This window comes from Taudactylus pleione, unplaced genomic scaffold, assembly GCF_031769625.1.
Source record: "Taudactylus pleione unplaced genomic scaffold, aTauple2 ptg000061l, whole genome shotgun sequence".
NCBI lineage: Eukaryota > Metazoa > Chordata > Amphibia > Anura > Myobatrachidae > Taudactylus > Taudactylus pleione.
The window spans coordinates 12,291,724-12,308,326 of NW_028284463.1; the positions used below are offsets into that span (position 1 = coordinate 12,291,724).

Consider the following 16,603-nt stretch of genomic DNA (forward strand, 5'->3'; position numbering starts at 1 on the left):
TAGCTTGAATTTGCCAAGCCGGCAGCGGGCGTCTCAATCCAAATCCGGACGGCTGCGTCATTTGCTTGTATTTGCACAGGCGCTGTGTACGGAATGGCAGTCGGGACGGCATTTGCGTCCATCTTTGAATCAGGCCCTAAGTTAAAGGCTGCGAGCTTAGATACAACACTGAGCCTCCGATGGGAGGCTGCAGGACGCTACCTAAGCTCACACTGGGAAGCAGCAGATGTAGTGGGAACAGGACTATAAGGGATGTTGACTGCAGCAGCAGAGTTAGGTCAGTTAGTCCAGAGGGGATGCAGGGACATGGACCTCTGATGGGGTCTCACAGACAGCAAAGTCAGTCAGAGGGGATTCTGCCTTTTGATCCCTGCAGCAGCAGAGAGGTTAGCCCCATCCCAGACTGTTTCCTGCTGGGCCCCTCTCTCCATTCTTACGTCACCTCGCACAGACCTCTCTCCCAGATCCCCCCCCCATCATCCTCTACCTCTGCTCTAATCACCTCCTTCTCTCTGCCCCCCCAGGGCTGGGAAATCTTCCCCAGAACTTCAGGCCCGTGGGAAGTCAACGCTACAACTCACCCACGTTACGTACACTCGCAAGCCACTGAAATGAATTAAAAATCCTCCCCATCAGGAAATCCCTTAACACTTTAAACCCTTTCCTCTCAGAGACCAGCAATAAAAGTGAACACAATTTATTCAGAAAATACAGTAAACACAGTTCCCAAGTGCTGATCGTTCTGCCATTTATCCTTGTAAAATGGGAAACGTGGAGCCGCGCCGATGAGCGTTTTTGAACTGACAGATACACAAACATTGTAAATTAAACAAATAAAAGCTGTTCACAGAGGAGGAGGATGGACTCTTGCATCGGTTGCCATGGCGATGCGCTTAGCAGCGTCCTGAGGCCTAGGGGCTGGACAGATTTATTTATATTTGAACTGTTCAGTAAATTAAAAATCTGGATGTGCACACGGGAAGACTAGAGGCTAATTGGTCTGGTGTATTCGACTCAGGAGCTGTGCTCAGGCAGTCGGCCATTTTTTTTAACTGACCCTTTTGGTCCTATGAGGAATTCTCTCACACATCTCGCTTTCTCTCCTGTCAAACATTCACGGAGAGATTTATCTCTGGAAATATCTCAAGTATAGAGTGGGGCGTGAGAGAGAAGAGCAAGGAAAAAACAAACAAAAAGCAAGCACGTGGATGCTTCAGTGAAAATACCCAGTAAGAACCACGTGATTTGGAGATGGGAAAAATAAACCGTTCTGAGGGGGTAAAGAAAAAGTATAAGACAAAATGGCCGCCACTTCGTTTCAGTTGTCTTTAAGGGTCCATATCTACAATGTACGGGGTTTACCGACTGCCGTTCTCCCTAACTACCTTCAAATGTACACTTCATGGTCCGCATTGGGCGGCCGTCAAACCTTGAAATGGGTCGCACATTCCCCTTATCCTCAGTAAAGAGCTTACACAATAATATTTAACCACAAAAAGAGACGCCTATCTGTAATAATACACCAGCAGGCATAGTAAAAGGGTTGGGTATGGGGTCCAGGCGGTCGGGACGCCGTCAGTCAGAATACCAACAGCGGCATCCCGACAGTCAGAATCCCAACACCATTAGGTAAGTACCCTAACGCCCACCCCTACCCCTCATTCCCTGGTGCCTGAACCTAATCCCCCCCCTCCCCCCCCCCAGTGCCTAAACCTCACATCCCCATCCATACACCCTAGACCTAAGGCTCCCCCCTCAGTGCCTAAGGGGTCTATTGTTAGGAGACAGAGTGAAAAGTGCTAAAAAAAAGTGATAAGGTGCCAGCCAATCAGCTCCCAAATGTCATTTTTCAAACACAGCCTGTGAGATGACAGTTGGGAGCTGATTGGCTGGCACCTTATCACTTTTCACTCTGTCTCCTAACACTGCTTAGTAAATAGGCCCCTAAATCTATCCCTCCCCCTAGTCCCTAACCCACGTTACTTGCCTTCGGGATAACTATGGTCGGGATTCTGGAGCCGGTATTTTGACTGTTGGCATCCCGTACACCAGCATGCTGACTTCCTCCCATATTAAATATTACAAGCTATAACAAATGCACTAAAAGCAGGAAGTAGGGGGCCGGAGTTGAAGGCTCGGGGGGGCGATTTTGCCCGTTCAGTTATCCTCTCCAGATAAAATTATTTGCACTTAAATTCGGGAGGGTCATCTGGCCATTCCCCACTTGCTACACGTTTTCAGCCACCTCAGCAGTTGTTGCATTGCTCACTGCAAGCTTTGGAAATGTTAATTTTGTAGACTGTGAGGGAACTGGGGTAAATAGTTAATCATACATCTAAGTAGAGCTAAAGTGGAAAATCAGTGTAATATTAAAGCACTGCCTTATGATGATTGATGAGAACTGCAGGCACCTGAAAGAGACTGGTAACATAATCACATAACACGTATTGCAGCTCCATAAGTCTCTTGGGGAGCAATGCGGGAAGGGGGATTCTTTGTCTATTTTGGCTTCCTTTCATGTTACTTGTAGCCTTGGTGACTACAGGAGGAGAATGTTATATTTGGTTTGTAATATAAAATGCAGGACAGTCCTTGAGGTCTATAGACGATATCTAGAAGATGTGAAATGCGCACAGTTCCAGCTCTTTCATATGGTGACGTTTGTCCATTTTTTATAAAGTTTCCTTTAATAAACAAAGGCGGAGACTTAGCAAGCCATCTATGATGACAAGTGGAGAAATTGCACATAGCAACCAATCGGAAAATAGCTATCATTCATTTAGTTCCCAGAAAATGGTTGCTATGGGTAACAACTGCAATTGTCCTTTTTTAGAAGTTCTGATAAATCTTTTCCAAAGAAGCAAAAACTACAGCACATGGACTCCATTGCGGTAGATTCAGTTAAGCATGAGGTCATTCATGCAATATGCTCCTGCGCATACATACAGATATTACATCCCAGAAAACATTGCTTATTTCTGCTTGAAGCTCTACCAGGCCCAAACATAAAAGGAGAACTTTCCAGCAAGACTCCTTAAGGAGCCATCGCTTAATTGAATATACCCCATGATTTATATGTGAAAAATGTCTCCACTTTAGGTTTCACTCAGCACCTACACACAGTGGGAGCAGCTATAGAGTGGACTGAACCAATATTAATGGATAGGTTGATGTCGGACCGCTCTCTTCCGGGTTGGCAGGAGGCATGGTATTGAGGTCTGTTGGAGGCAGGGGTCGAGGTGGGAGGGTAGGGTAGGAGGAACGGGGAGGAAGGGGTTATGGGCCTGATTCAGAGCCGCTCGTAAGCGGCCGCTCATTCGTTCCGAGCGATGTTTGCACAACTGCGCATACGTACGGATCGTAATACGCATGCGCGAACCAGTCAGTGCGGACGAAAATCGTTTGTTCGCTAAATAGCGAATGCCTGCTATTTTGAGTGACATGAGGAGGCGTATGTGGGTGGTAACAGGGGAAGGTGCTTGAAAACGGGGAGTGGAGATCCGAACGCAGGCGTGCTTAGAGGTCAAAACGGGCGTTTTATGGGTGTGCATAATTAATACAGCAGCGTCATTGACCACATCACTGGGTTATTTTATAGTCAGAACTTCTCGCAAGATTGTGGTAGGAAAAACCAACCACAAGAATAGCGAGCAGTTCATACGCTGGTTGATGTACTCGATTAATATAATAAATAGCGGACATGACGTAGGATGCGAGCGGCCAGGGGGCGTAGTTTTCCATAAAACGACAGCAAGTTTTGTTCACTCGTTCAGACCTAGAGGCGTGAACAGACCGCAAAGAGCGAACGGTTCATTTGAATAGCCACCCCTTTTTTCTGAACGAGCGAGCGCAAATAGCGTCCGGCTCTGAATCAGGCCCTATGTCGGGAGTATCAGATCCTGTTAGTAGTCCCAGTGGTATTGGGGGGGTATAGAACTATTATATGCACTAATAATATCCCTGTGTGTCTCGTATCTCAGTTATTTGCACCAGTTTCATAATCAGCCCTAAATAATACCTTATTTTGGAAATTTTACTTTTAAAGCTGCACCTGTCATACTGTTGCCTGACGGCTATGTAAATTTCCTTTCAATCAAAACTAAAAAGATTTAAAAAAAGGGATTACATTTCCCTAAATTTAGTTCCTATAGATTTAACGACATGTGACCTAGGGCCTGATTCAGAGCCGGACGCTATTTGCGCTCGCTCGTTCATTAAAAAGGGGTGGCTATTCAAATGAACCGTTCGCACTTTGCGGTCTGTTCACGCCTCTATGTCTGAACGAGCGAACAAAACTTGCGGTCGTAATTTTGAAAAAGACGCCCCCTGGCCGCTCGCACCATACGTCATGTCCGGTATTTAATAGATTAATCGAGTACATCGAACAGCGTATGAACTGCTCGCTATTCTTGTGGTTGGTTTTTCCTACCACAATCTTGTGAGCAGTTCTGATTATAAATCAAGTCAACCAAGTGACATGGTTAATGAAGCTCCTGTATTAATTATGCACACCCATAAAACACCCGTTTTGACCTTTAAGCACGCCTGCGTTCTGATTTCCACTCCCAGTTTTCAAGCACCTTCCCCTGTTACCACCCACATACGCCTCCTCCTGTCACTCAAAATAGCAGGCATTCGCTATTTAGCGAACAAACAATTTTCGGCCGCACTGACTGGTTCGCGCATGCGTATTAAAATCCGTACGCATGCGCAGTTGTGCGAACATCGGTCGGAATGAACGAGCGGCTCTGAATCAGGCCCCTAGCTCCTGTGTTTTATCACTAAGCGGTACTGAACACACCATTATAGAGGGAAATATTATAGAACACTGGATTAGAGGTCTGCACTGGATCCTGGCAGGACCAATTCTCACATCACCCAACAATCCCTTAGCCACACACATCCTATAGTATAATGAGATCTATCAAAGCTTGGAGTGATATAAAGTACCAACCAAGCAGCTTCAAAATGTAATGTTACAGGCAGTGTTAGAAAAATGACAAGTAGGAGGTGATTGGTCGGTACTTTATCTCTCTCCAAGGTTTGATACATCTCCCCCTAGAAATGAAGGGGCCCATGAATTAACCAGTGATAAGAGGTAAAAGTGATAAAGCTAGAGACAATCTCTGTACGTACCGCTTCTCCATATGTACCAAAGGGATTTTCACAGTCTTCTGCCTGCAAGCGCTAAAGCAGGCAGAATAATCGGATCCGCCATAGACACCTACGGTGGTGACAGATGACCCAGATATTACTAACATTAAAATGCGCTTTCCGCTGGGTGTCTTCTAGGGATGACCAACCATCAAAAGTTGACCACAAATAGCAGAAAACCAATGGTTCTCCGCCTTCGATGGTACAGGGCTCACTGATGTGTTTTTTCTTTCTATTTGGCGCAGGGACACTGGGCCTCATTCAGAGGCGGTCGGAGGATGCAAGCGGTCGCTCGGAAACTGGGCGGCCACTTGCATCCTGACCGCCCGCCTCTATTGCGGTCGTTAGGCTGTGGGTTAACACCCACAGCTCTAACGACCGTTCGGGTGATGGTCGCGATGGTCAGAGACCATCGTGACCATCGGGGCTTACGACGAGACCCTAGGGTAGGGTCTCACTTGTCTTAAGCCCCGGAGACCTTCTGGCTCTGTCAGAGCCGGAAGCTCTCCACTGACATAACTAGTGATGTCAGTGGGGCCTCCCCCAAACGGCAGGCGTTCCCATGGGAACGCCTCCGTTTGGGTTGCCACCCCCCCGCCTCGCCTTCCAAACGGGGCTAGCTGTCAATCAACATCGACAGCTCGCCCCCTTTGGAAAGAGACCCGCTACGACGGGCGCTGTCGGTCGTAGCGGGTCTCAAGCATGCGCACGAGGGAGCCGGCTCCCTCGTGCGCATGCGCACTGACAAAACATCGAGGCAGCCGTGCGGTCGTAGACCGTACGGCCGCCTCTGAATAAGGTCCACAGAGTCTAGCTCCGCCCCGGTGATACCCGTGAAACCCTGTCCTCACCTCTGATTGGCCTGTTGCTATGTAAATGTGCGAATATACACATTTTTTCACACTTCTTTTGAACAAGGTCTGCCTGATTTTCTTCCTTCTTGCGTCAGGCCCAATGTCTCTAGCTACAGATTTTCGGTGATTCTCTCCTGTCAGCAAGTGTATCTTCCTTATAACTTTGTTTACTCCTTATTTGAAGAGGAATAGAGCCTATATTATATATATATATATATATATATATATATTTTCTTCAAATAAGGAGTAAACAAACTTATAAGGAAGATACAGAGACATGTCCTCAGCATTACACTAGGCATGTCAAACTCAATATCCTAACTGGGCTGAATATTCAATGTCTATGAAGACCTTGAGAAATGACCGCTGGTCCTACAGAAAAATGCGGCTGTCCTGAAATCCCTGTGGTCAAGCTGTGTGTGTGCATGTGTATTATAAAATTATATTATGCGCAACCCTCACTATCCCTTAACAACAATAACATGGGTACAAATGGACAGGTCATTTGGGTTCTTCCGGCGACATGGAACCTTTTACAGACACTTCCTTAGTGCATATTGGTGACAGCTTTAGTAGGGTACTTGGTGTACACTCTTTTAGCTGAAAATTTCCAAACAGTGCATGTTTTGCAGGTCTCCTCACAGAATCACAAGTGCAATAATTATCTCCACCTGTGGATCTTTTAAAATGTGTCAGTGAGTGATGACTACACCTGTGCACCTGATAGGTGACCTGGAAAACGTAAACTGTGTGGGGTCCTGAGGACCGAGTTTGAGAACCTCTGCCTTAGACTAATGAGAGGGGTGTCCCTCTCTAGGTGATTCCTTCCACAGTAGCTTAGTACTCGGGATGCTGACACTTCACATGCCGTTCCTTAGTTCCCTCTCTGAATCCAACCTAGAGCTGAACTCCTCCTATTTAAAGGTCCTATTTGCACTCACCCACATAAATGACTTCTGGCTTCCAGATACACCAGACGGTTATCACATCTTTTTGAAGGGGAGAACAAATATATACAGGACCAGATTAAGGTCTGTGGGGGCCCCTGGGTAACAAACATGTGGGGGCCCCTATTACATGCGGACGAACTGGGGGTATGCGCAAAGGGGACCTTAGTGTCAGTGCCCACAGTAGTGGTGCCCCTTATGCAATACCCCCCATTAGTAGTGCCCCCAGTAGTCATGCCCCCAGTAGTAATGCCCCCTGTGGTAGTGCCCCAATAGTAATGCCCCCTGTATAAATGCCCCCAGTAGTAATGCCCCCAATCGTAATGCTCCCTGTAGTAGTGCCCCAGTATTAATGCCCCAAGTAATAGAGCCCCCAATAGCAATGACCCCTGAGTAAAACCCCCAGTAGTAGTGCCCCCAATAGTAATGCCCCCCAGTAGTCATGCCCCTGTGGTAGTTTCCCCAATAGTAATGCCCCAGTAGTAATGCCCTCTGTATAAATGCCCCCAGTAGTAATGCCCCTGTATTAGTGCCCCCAGTAGTAATGCTCCCTCTGTAGTAGTGCCCCATTAGTAATGCCCCACCCCCAAGTAGTAGAGCCCCCAAGTAGTAAAGCAGCTGCACCAAAAAAAAACACCTAATACTTACCTTAAGCCCCGCTCCTGCTGCCGCCCAGTCCGCTCGGCTGCTCCTCTGCACTATGGGAGAGATGTCATGATGTTTCTCCCTCTCTCCCATAGTGCACTGCGGGAGCCGGAGCTGGCTCTTCAGGGAGGTAGCCAGGCTGAGCTGGGCCGGAGGAGGCAGAACTGATTCAATCTCCCCCGCCCACTTTAACCCCTGACGGGTGTGGGGACCCGGGACAACCGCTCCTGTCACCCACCCCCTCACACCCCCCCCGTTAATCCGGCCCTGTATTATATATATATATAGCGTTCCCGCTAGGCTGTTTTAGCAGGGTGCGGCACCCTGCCCTTCTTCTGGAGGACAAAAAGCACCCTGCCCTCCAGAAGGAGGGCAAAAAGCACCCTGCCCTCACAGGCTGCGGGTGCAGTCTTCACCCGTGGGACGCAGTGTCCCGCGGGTGGAGAAATGTGCGGTGACCCGGTCACTGCCGGAGAATAGACGCCGGGCGCATGCGCCCGGCATCTATTCTCCCTGTTTGCAGCGCTTGGGGGCTGCCCGGCATGTCCGTAAGTGCCGGGCACGCCCCCAAGTATGATGAAAAAGGGGACGGGTCTTATAGACACGCCCCCTTTTATGGCCACGCCGCCTTTTCGCCCGCGCGCACAAAGTTGCCCTCTCTAGCTCCGGCACCCTGCCTGCTGCCGGAGCTAGAGTGAACACTATATATATATATATATATATATATATATATATATATATACACACGCTCACACACACACACTCACACGAGGGTGAGTCAAAAATTATCCGCACTCCAGTTATATTAAAACTTCTGTCGGCCGCACCGTCTTATCAACGCTTTCCGTACTAGGTCGCCGTCTCCCCAGTCACTGCTGTGCAGGTTTGAACGCCAGTTCATTTGTGACTGCAGTGCAAGAAAAAATGGCTGCCCCACTTGTGCTTTGCACGAAAGAGCAGCATGCAGTGATTCGGTTTTTGTGGTCTGAGGGTGTGTCTGGTGCCGATATTTATCGAAGACTCTGGGCCTGATTCAGAGCCGGACGCTCTTTCAAAACGCTCGCTCTGAATCAGTGCCCTCCCTCTCTTTTTTTAGAACGGCCTCCCGGCCGCTCGCATAGCTGTGGGTGACCACCCACAGCTATAGGGAGCGGCCAAAAAGATGGTCGCGATGGTCAAGACCATCGCGACCATTGGGCTTGCAACGAGACCCTTGTGGTAGAGTCTCGTCTGCCGCAAGCCCTGGAGTGCTTTTGGATCTATCAGAGCCAAAAGCACTCCCACTGACATCACTTGTGATGTCAGTGGGGCCGGCCCCAGACGGTAGGCGTTCCCATGGGAACGCCTCCGTCTGGCCAGCAACGCCCCCGGCACGCCCACCAAAGGGGGCGTGCTGTCACTCACCATCGACAGCACGCCCCCTATGTAGCGAGACCCATAGCGATGGCTTGCCCGTCGCTATCCGGGTCTCGCGCATGTGCACTGGCCCAACATCGACCCGCTTGTGAGCGCTCAGCGCTCGCGAGCGGGTCTGAATCAGGCCCTCTGTGCACAGTATGGAGAAAGTATTTTGTTGCAAGAAGTGTGTATGAATGGATAAAGAAGTTCAAAGAAGGCCGCATAAGTATCAGCCATGAGGAAGGAGCCGGATGCCCGTCCACAACTGAAGAGAACATTGAGCGTGCACATGAACTGATTCTGTTGGATAGACGAGTGACAGTGGATTATGTTGCAAACCATTTGCACATCAGCCATGGCTCTGCCTATCAGTGGCGTCTCTCCCCGCTGTGTCACCAAGCCGAAAAGGGGGCGTGGCCTAGCAGAGAGGGGTGAGGCCACATGGGAAGGGAGCGTGGTCTCGTGGCCGAACCTCCCTAGTCCCGTCACCATGCTTACTACTGGGAGGGAGGGGGTGGGGGGGGGGGTGACGGAGATGCGGACTGCCTTGTGTTCAGTGCAGGGCAGCTCCCTCACGGTGTCAGGAGCCAAGTGCTGCACTCAATTACATAGTGTAGCACCCGGCTCCTCTCATTAAGGAGGAGTCTGCACCTTGGTGTCACCCCTCGGTGGATGACACCTGGGTGCGGCCCGCACCTCCCTTGAGACGCCACTGATGCCTATGCAATAATCCACGACAGACTTAGGTGAAGACAGCGGTGCATTCGATGGCTTGCAGCTCAGCCTAAAACATTTTTTAATGAGGGAATAGCTTGTTGGCAGATGGACAAAGTGTATTGAAAAGCAGGGAAATTATGTACAAAAATTATGTATTTGTCTTTTCTGAAAGTTGATTAAAATATATTCTACAGCCAGAGGGCCTGATTCAGAGGCGCTCGCTCTGAATCAGGGCGGGACGTTTTTTGTTTTTTTTGTTTCGGCCTCCAGGCTGCTCGCTAAGCTGTGGGTGGCCACCCACAGCTTTAGCGGGCGACCTGGCGATGGTCGCGATTATCGCGACCATCGGGCTTGCGACGAGACCCTTGTTGTAGGGTCTCGTCCACCGCAAGCCCCAGTGAACTTCCTGCTCTAATAGAGCAGGAAGTTCACTACTGACATCACTGGTGATGTCAGTAGGGCCGCCCACAAACGGCAGGCGTTCCCATTACTTTTGGCCCCTTAAAAAGTGGGAGGCACATATAGAAACCGTTGTAATTCCTACACCGTTCACCTGATTTGGATGTAATTACCCTCAAATTAAATCTGAAAGTCTGCAGTTAAAGCACAACTTGTTTGTTTCATTTGAAAGCCATTGTGGTGGTGAAGAGAGGCCAAAATATGAAAATTCTGTCAATGTCCCAATATTTATCCACCTGACTGTAGATAGATAGGAGATAGATAGATATGAGATAGATAGATATAGAAAGATAGATAGATATAGAAAGATAGATAGATAGATAGATAGATATGAGAGCTAGATAGATAGATATAGACAGATATATAGAAAGATAGACAGATATGAGATAGATATCTATCTATCTATCTCATATCTATCTTTCTATCTATCTCATATATATCTATGAGATAGATAGATAGATATGAGATAGAAAGATGGATAGATAGATAGATAGATATGAGATAGAAAGATAGATGGATAGATAGATATGAGATAGATAGATAGATATAGATAGATATATTGAAAGATAGCTAGATATGAGATAGCTAGATATGAGATAGCTAGATATGAGATAGATATGAGATAGATAGATAGATAGATAGATAGATAGATAGATAGATAGATAGATAGATAGATAGATATGAGATAAATAGATATGAGATAGATAGATATGAGATACATAGATAGATATAGATAAGAGATAGATAGATAGATAGATAGATATGAGATAGATATGAGATAGATAGATATGAGATAGATAGATATGAGATAGATAGATATGAGATAAATAGATATGAGATAGATAGATATGAGATAGATAGATATAGATAAGACATAGATAGATATAGATAGATAGATATAGATAGATAGATATGAGATAGATATCCAAACAGGTATGACATTCACAGTAGACTTCACATTAATCTCAGAGTGCGTAGGCAGTACTGTACATTAAATAAGCCCATATGTGCACAAATAATGGAACTAGCAGCTTTGCAACATACGAGACTAAATTCATACTCTTCTATATGACTCAGGCAGAACAATATTTGCTCTAAATGCCTGAGAGGCTTGCTAATTCAATTTATCTAGCAATCTATGTATCTCTTTCCTGCAGATGTCCGATAATTCATTTCTGCTTTTGTGATGAGCAATAGCAACCCCCCCCCACCCATCCACCTCCACCTCCACACACCTGTTCTGTGTCAGCATACTGACATACACGTGTTACACCTGCTGTCCCCACACACAGGAACAGGTCTTGCCGGTCCCAGAAATGTCACCCAGATACTTGGCAGGAATCGGCATGCACCTGACAGAGCTGAGTTTAATTTCTTTCTAAGTGGAACAAGACTTGTTCTATAATTAGGAAGCGAAGACACGGGATCTGACCTATATCTGAGAAATTACAGTTCAGGAGGCCTCAAAATATCTTCAGCAAGTTTATGCAGGGGATTCATGACACTGGTCCTCTCGCATCTAACTACAAATGATATTGGTGTCTTTAACACATCTAGATGATTTAGCATTAGAAATGGGAACGGTCTGGTGTAATTTATAGGTGATGCAAGTGTTCCATCCCTTTGAACATCCTCCAGGTATTGCCAAATGTTGCAGAGCTGCATTTTGAAGGTAGACATCAACGTCGACCAAAAACGGTACAGAAGAAACACCAGTGATTTGGGTGCAAGTACGGCGGGGAGAATTCTGCAAACGCTGTACAAAGTGACACCCATGAAGACAGCCATGAATATCACAGGCCTGCGATAATCCTAGTCACCTAACCAGGTCTTCTAGTGACACCTCTCCATTATTAGTCTGGTCTCTTTCAGGTCATGAGCTCAGCATCATAACATTGAGAAGATTTAGAGGTCACAGACGGCATATTGTAAAAGCCTCTCCCTCTGGCTCACCCACTTTTATTGGCTTAAACACAATAAATCTGCTAGATTTAGCGGAGGAACAGCCGGAGAACATTAGGCAGGAGTGTTGCTATAAACTAGTTTTTAATGTTGGTCTCCACCCAGTCCTCAAAAACTGGTGAGATAATCCCCCACCGGGTGCTGGACTTAGAAGGTCCACATTGTGGTCTAACGCCATCATGCTTTGCTTCCTGGTATTACTGGATCCTGATCCACGGGTATAGTAATAACTCCCAATCTGTATGTGATCACACTCGCTCTTACAGATCTCTACCCCGAAGCACTGCACGCCGTCCAACTTACAGGGCGCTATTCCTTTTACGTCAGTATCCCTACATGCTGCCGACTAAAGACAATAAGATATTTAGATTTAAGGGCGCTCAAGAATTAAACTAATCTAGAATTGTTCTCCAACTGAGAGACGTATTCAATTTGAGCGGACCCACAATACTTTTTCGCCTCCCGGACTTTTCGCCTGTTTTGCAGGTGGAACAGTATCGCGCGTGTGCCCGCATATCGCTGTATTCAATTTGAAAGTAGGCGAAAACGGGACCCGGCAAAACTTAAACAAGCGGAAAGTGCTGTCAGATTTGGGGAAATCAGCCTGACACCCCCCAAAAGATGCTCTGACATGGGGGTTAGCTATGGTACCCCCCCGATTTGGCTTGCTGAAGGTATTTGGTGATTTTAAACGGACTCAATAGCTGCTAACTAACGTTTTTGTATAAGTGGTGCAGAATAGTATTCAGGATTTTTTTTGCAGAAAATAACTTATCCCAGCAATTTTGGGGTACATGAAAATGGGGTTCAGCATATTTTAAAGTTGGTAAAGTTAAGTTTAAAAAAATCATGAAAAATCCACCTGCCGCAAGTCCCTGTAATAAAAAAAACACCTGGGGCATACTTGGGGACCCTCCAGAGTCTAGTTAGCTAGTTTTTAACTTTATCCCCCAACATTTTTTTTCACCCCCAAATTCAAAGTGATTTTTTTGGGTGTTCTTAGGTCTTTTAAAAAAAAAATTGACACAGTTTACCTTTGGGGAACTGTCTGAAGGCTGCACGGGGTTCCCGCAACAATGCACCCCAATACTGCACTTTTTTCCACCTCCTATTCATAGGTGATACTTTTCCGCCATTTACATTGCATTGACTTTCTGCCTAGGCAAAAAGTCTTCCAAATTGAATATGGAGTAAAATCAAAACAGGCGAAAATGACGTCATCTGCGAAAAGTTTCCGGCAAAAACACGTGAAAACGGCTTTTCGCCTCAAATTGAATACGGGCCTGATATTGACATTTTTTGTCTCTTTTGCCAAATCACGTGAAGCACTGTTCCAAATACAACGATGGTGCTCCCGCTAGGCTGTTTCAGCGGGGCACCGCGCCCTGCCCGATTTGTAGTTGCTGAAATGCGATCTGCCCATATGGTGGTACCCAGTTGAAGCAGCCGTCCCCACCCGCAGGCCTCAGTGTTCTGCAGAGGGTAAAAGTTCTGGTGAAACAGCGAGTGAATAGATAGGAGCACGGCAACTACTCACACTGCTGGGAGAGCTTGGGGGGCAGTCCAGCCTCTCAGTGAGTGCTGGGCACGCCTCCTACAGTGATGAAAAGGGGGCGCGTCTCAAGGGCACGCCCACTTTTTCTAGTGACCACGCCCCTTTTTCAGACGCCCGCAGAGGAGTGTTCTTCTGTGATAGCCTCCCTGCCCCACCAGAATGAACACTAAATTTAAAGTTTATTTAAGATTGTCAAGCGTCAGTAATTTAAGTGATTAAAGTATTGACGTAGTGACTTTTTTTTTCCAGTTAGTACAAAGATTTCCTGACACTAGGGGGTCTAGTTACTAAGCAGTGTTAGGAGACAGAGTGAAAAGTGATAAGGTGCCAGCCAATCAGCTCCCAACTGTCATTTTTCAAACACAGCCTGTGAGATGACAGTTGGGAGCTGATTGGCTGGCACCTTATCACTTTTCACTCTGTCTCCTAACACTGCTTAGTAAATAGGCCCCTAAATCATTGTACATAGAAGATTAACACCATTGATTTGGGGATGATGTAAGCTTCTGAACCTCTTAAAGCGGAGATCTCATCAGTCCATAACACATTATACCTTTAGAAGAACGTAACAGGGCAGTAAATATATAGAATAGGACCAAGGGAAATAGCAGCAGTATAACAAAGACGAAAAGTCACAACATAGAACCGCTCAGAGGACCTTATCCAGAATTGGACGCAGTGATTATATTTACACTATTGAGCAATGTTTTGTAACTGTCTATAAGCGAAAAAGTCTAGAAAACACTTACGTGAACCAATGTTTGCGGTGCTGTTCGCAATTGCGTATGGCATAGCTAACACTGGAGAAGGGGTTTGCGATCCCTGGGCGTATCAGGGTGGAGACTAGGAGGTGACCTAAAGTGATGCGTCAGAGGCCATGTTTAGTTGGATTAGAGGAGAGCAGCTAGATTAGACCCTAGGTTACCGCAAAGGTCACTGGCCCGACCGATGTTGCGTAGATGCTGGAGTGTTTACAATCTCCATCGCAAATGCACAGCCTGAAAGTGGGCGTCTCACCGCTCGTACGCTCCATCCCGCACCTAGGGAAGGCTGAGATTAGTATTTGCATATTCCCGCAAACCGCTATTGACAGAATGGCTGGAAACGCGGCTGCATTACCTATCATCTCTGAATCAGGCCTGGAGTGCTGTAGTGTAGTCTTATTATTGAAATGTATTATTCTCACAGGTCCCTAGCCTATGGACCTAGTACAGAAGTTGGGACTGCACCTCACCTCATCACTAACAGCTAGCCAGGGAACAGGTAGAGGAAGCCTCTGCTAATCAGCTTCTCTAAATCACTAACGCTGCTTCGTAATCCAGAGGAGAGGGGGGGATGGCGGACTATCCAGCCCTAGCCCTCAGACATGGACTCAAGCAATACTTTGCAGAGCAGACAATGCAGTAAGGATTAGTTCAGTGTGTGTATATATACACAGTACTGTATATATTATATATGCACGACGGAACAAATACTACTTGCACACATTATTACATATACACACGTTCTAGTAGATTTTATACCAATAACAAACCGGTCGCAGTTTCGTACAGCAACACCGCTTCCCGTACCTGCGACAATTTTGCGGTGACAATTTAGTGGATGAAACACACTAGTAAAATGAGGTCACTATTTTCCTATCAGATGGAGAAACCCTGACAGTTTTATAGCTTTGATATAAAACTGCAGGAGCTGTAACGCTGTGCCAAAATCACGCCAATATTACAGATATTACGCTGGAAAAATCCCAAGGAAAGTCAGTGGGATTGTAGCAAGCCTCACGGAGCGTTTCCCCCTAACTAAGGAGCTCAACAGATACGCTTGCTATATGCGATCACTCGCCCCCAGCGTATGCATATTCGGCTAAGTGACGGCATGGCAGGTGCTCGCTCGGAAAGGCATAAGCACGCCCACTTTGTGTTGGCGAGCGATCACTTTGTGTCTATAGACGCCCATTAGCGTATGCAGAGATGCCCACTAGCGCACGTCATCTCCAGGAAGTGTGTTAAAACATTGGTATATCGAGGACCATCGGAAGGGCTCGCAGCGCTTGTGGTTGCCTTACCCTACCGCAAGCACTGCGAGGATTTCAGTGTAAATAAAGGTGACGTGTACTATGACGTTGGCTGATAATTATGCACGCCTCTGAAACGGCGTTGCTACACTCAGCACACCTGCGTTCGCACCTCCACTCCCCCGTTATTAGTGTCCTGCCCCTGTTACCACCCACAAACAGCCTCTCCTGCCACTCATTACACTGGGCTGTCTTTGCTGGGCGAGAGGATTCCGAACACTCCGAGTAGTTCGCGCACTCGCAGAACGAAGCGTACGCATGCGTGGTCGCTTACCATCGGCCGCGAAAGAGCGATCGGCCACTTGCGAACGGCTCTGAATGAGCCCCTAAATCCACCCAGAAGTTTTTAAAATCTATTTAAAAAGAAAAAAATATATAGAGCAACTTGCTCTATTATATCCTTTAATGGATGGTAGACATTATAAAAATAAATAAATCTTTGTTGTGTGTTTGGTGCCATCTATTGCGCTTGCTGGACCATCGCCTGTCAGCGTTATATGCGGCAAACACATAAAGCAATATAATTAATAAGTCACCTAAATTTGAAGACCAGCGAAACGGTTTCACAGCATGATTCCAGGACTTCTTATGTGATAATATCCTGCTTTTCCCACTTATTTTCAAACTTCAGTAACACAATTAAAGTAATTTTTACTATCATTTAAAAGCATGACTCCACCCAAAAATTATTTTTATTCCCTCCAGTCCCCCCCCCCCCACCCCCCGGTACCAGGACATCTGTGCTTCATGTCAGGGACCTCCGCAGCTCACTATTGCCCGTGTGCCAACGCTGCTGCTTCCCGAGCTGGCACCCAGGACTTCAAATGCACACAGCACT

The 16,603-nt window shown here is 46.8% G+C and overlaps 1 protein-coding gene across 1 annotated transcript in view; it reads right to left on the reverse strand.

The window, feature by feature from the left end:
• CORO7 (coronin 7) overlaps positions 1-16,603 on the reverse strand; it is a 140,158-nt gene that overhangs the window by 37,368 nt on the left and 86,187 nt on the right. The gene's annotated exons all lie outside the window — the stretch shown is intronic.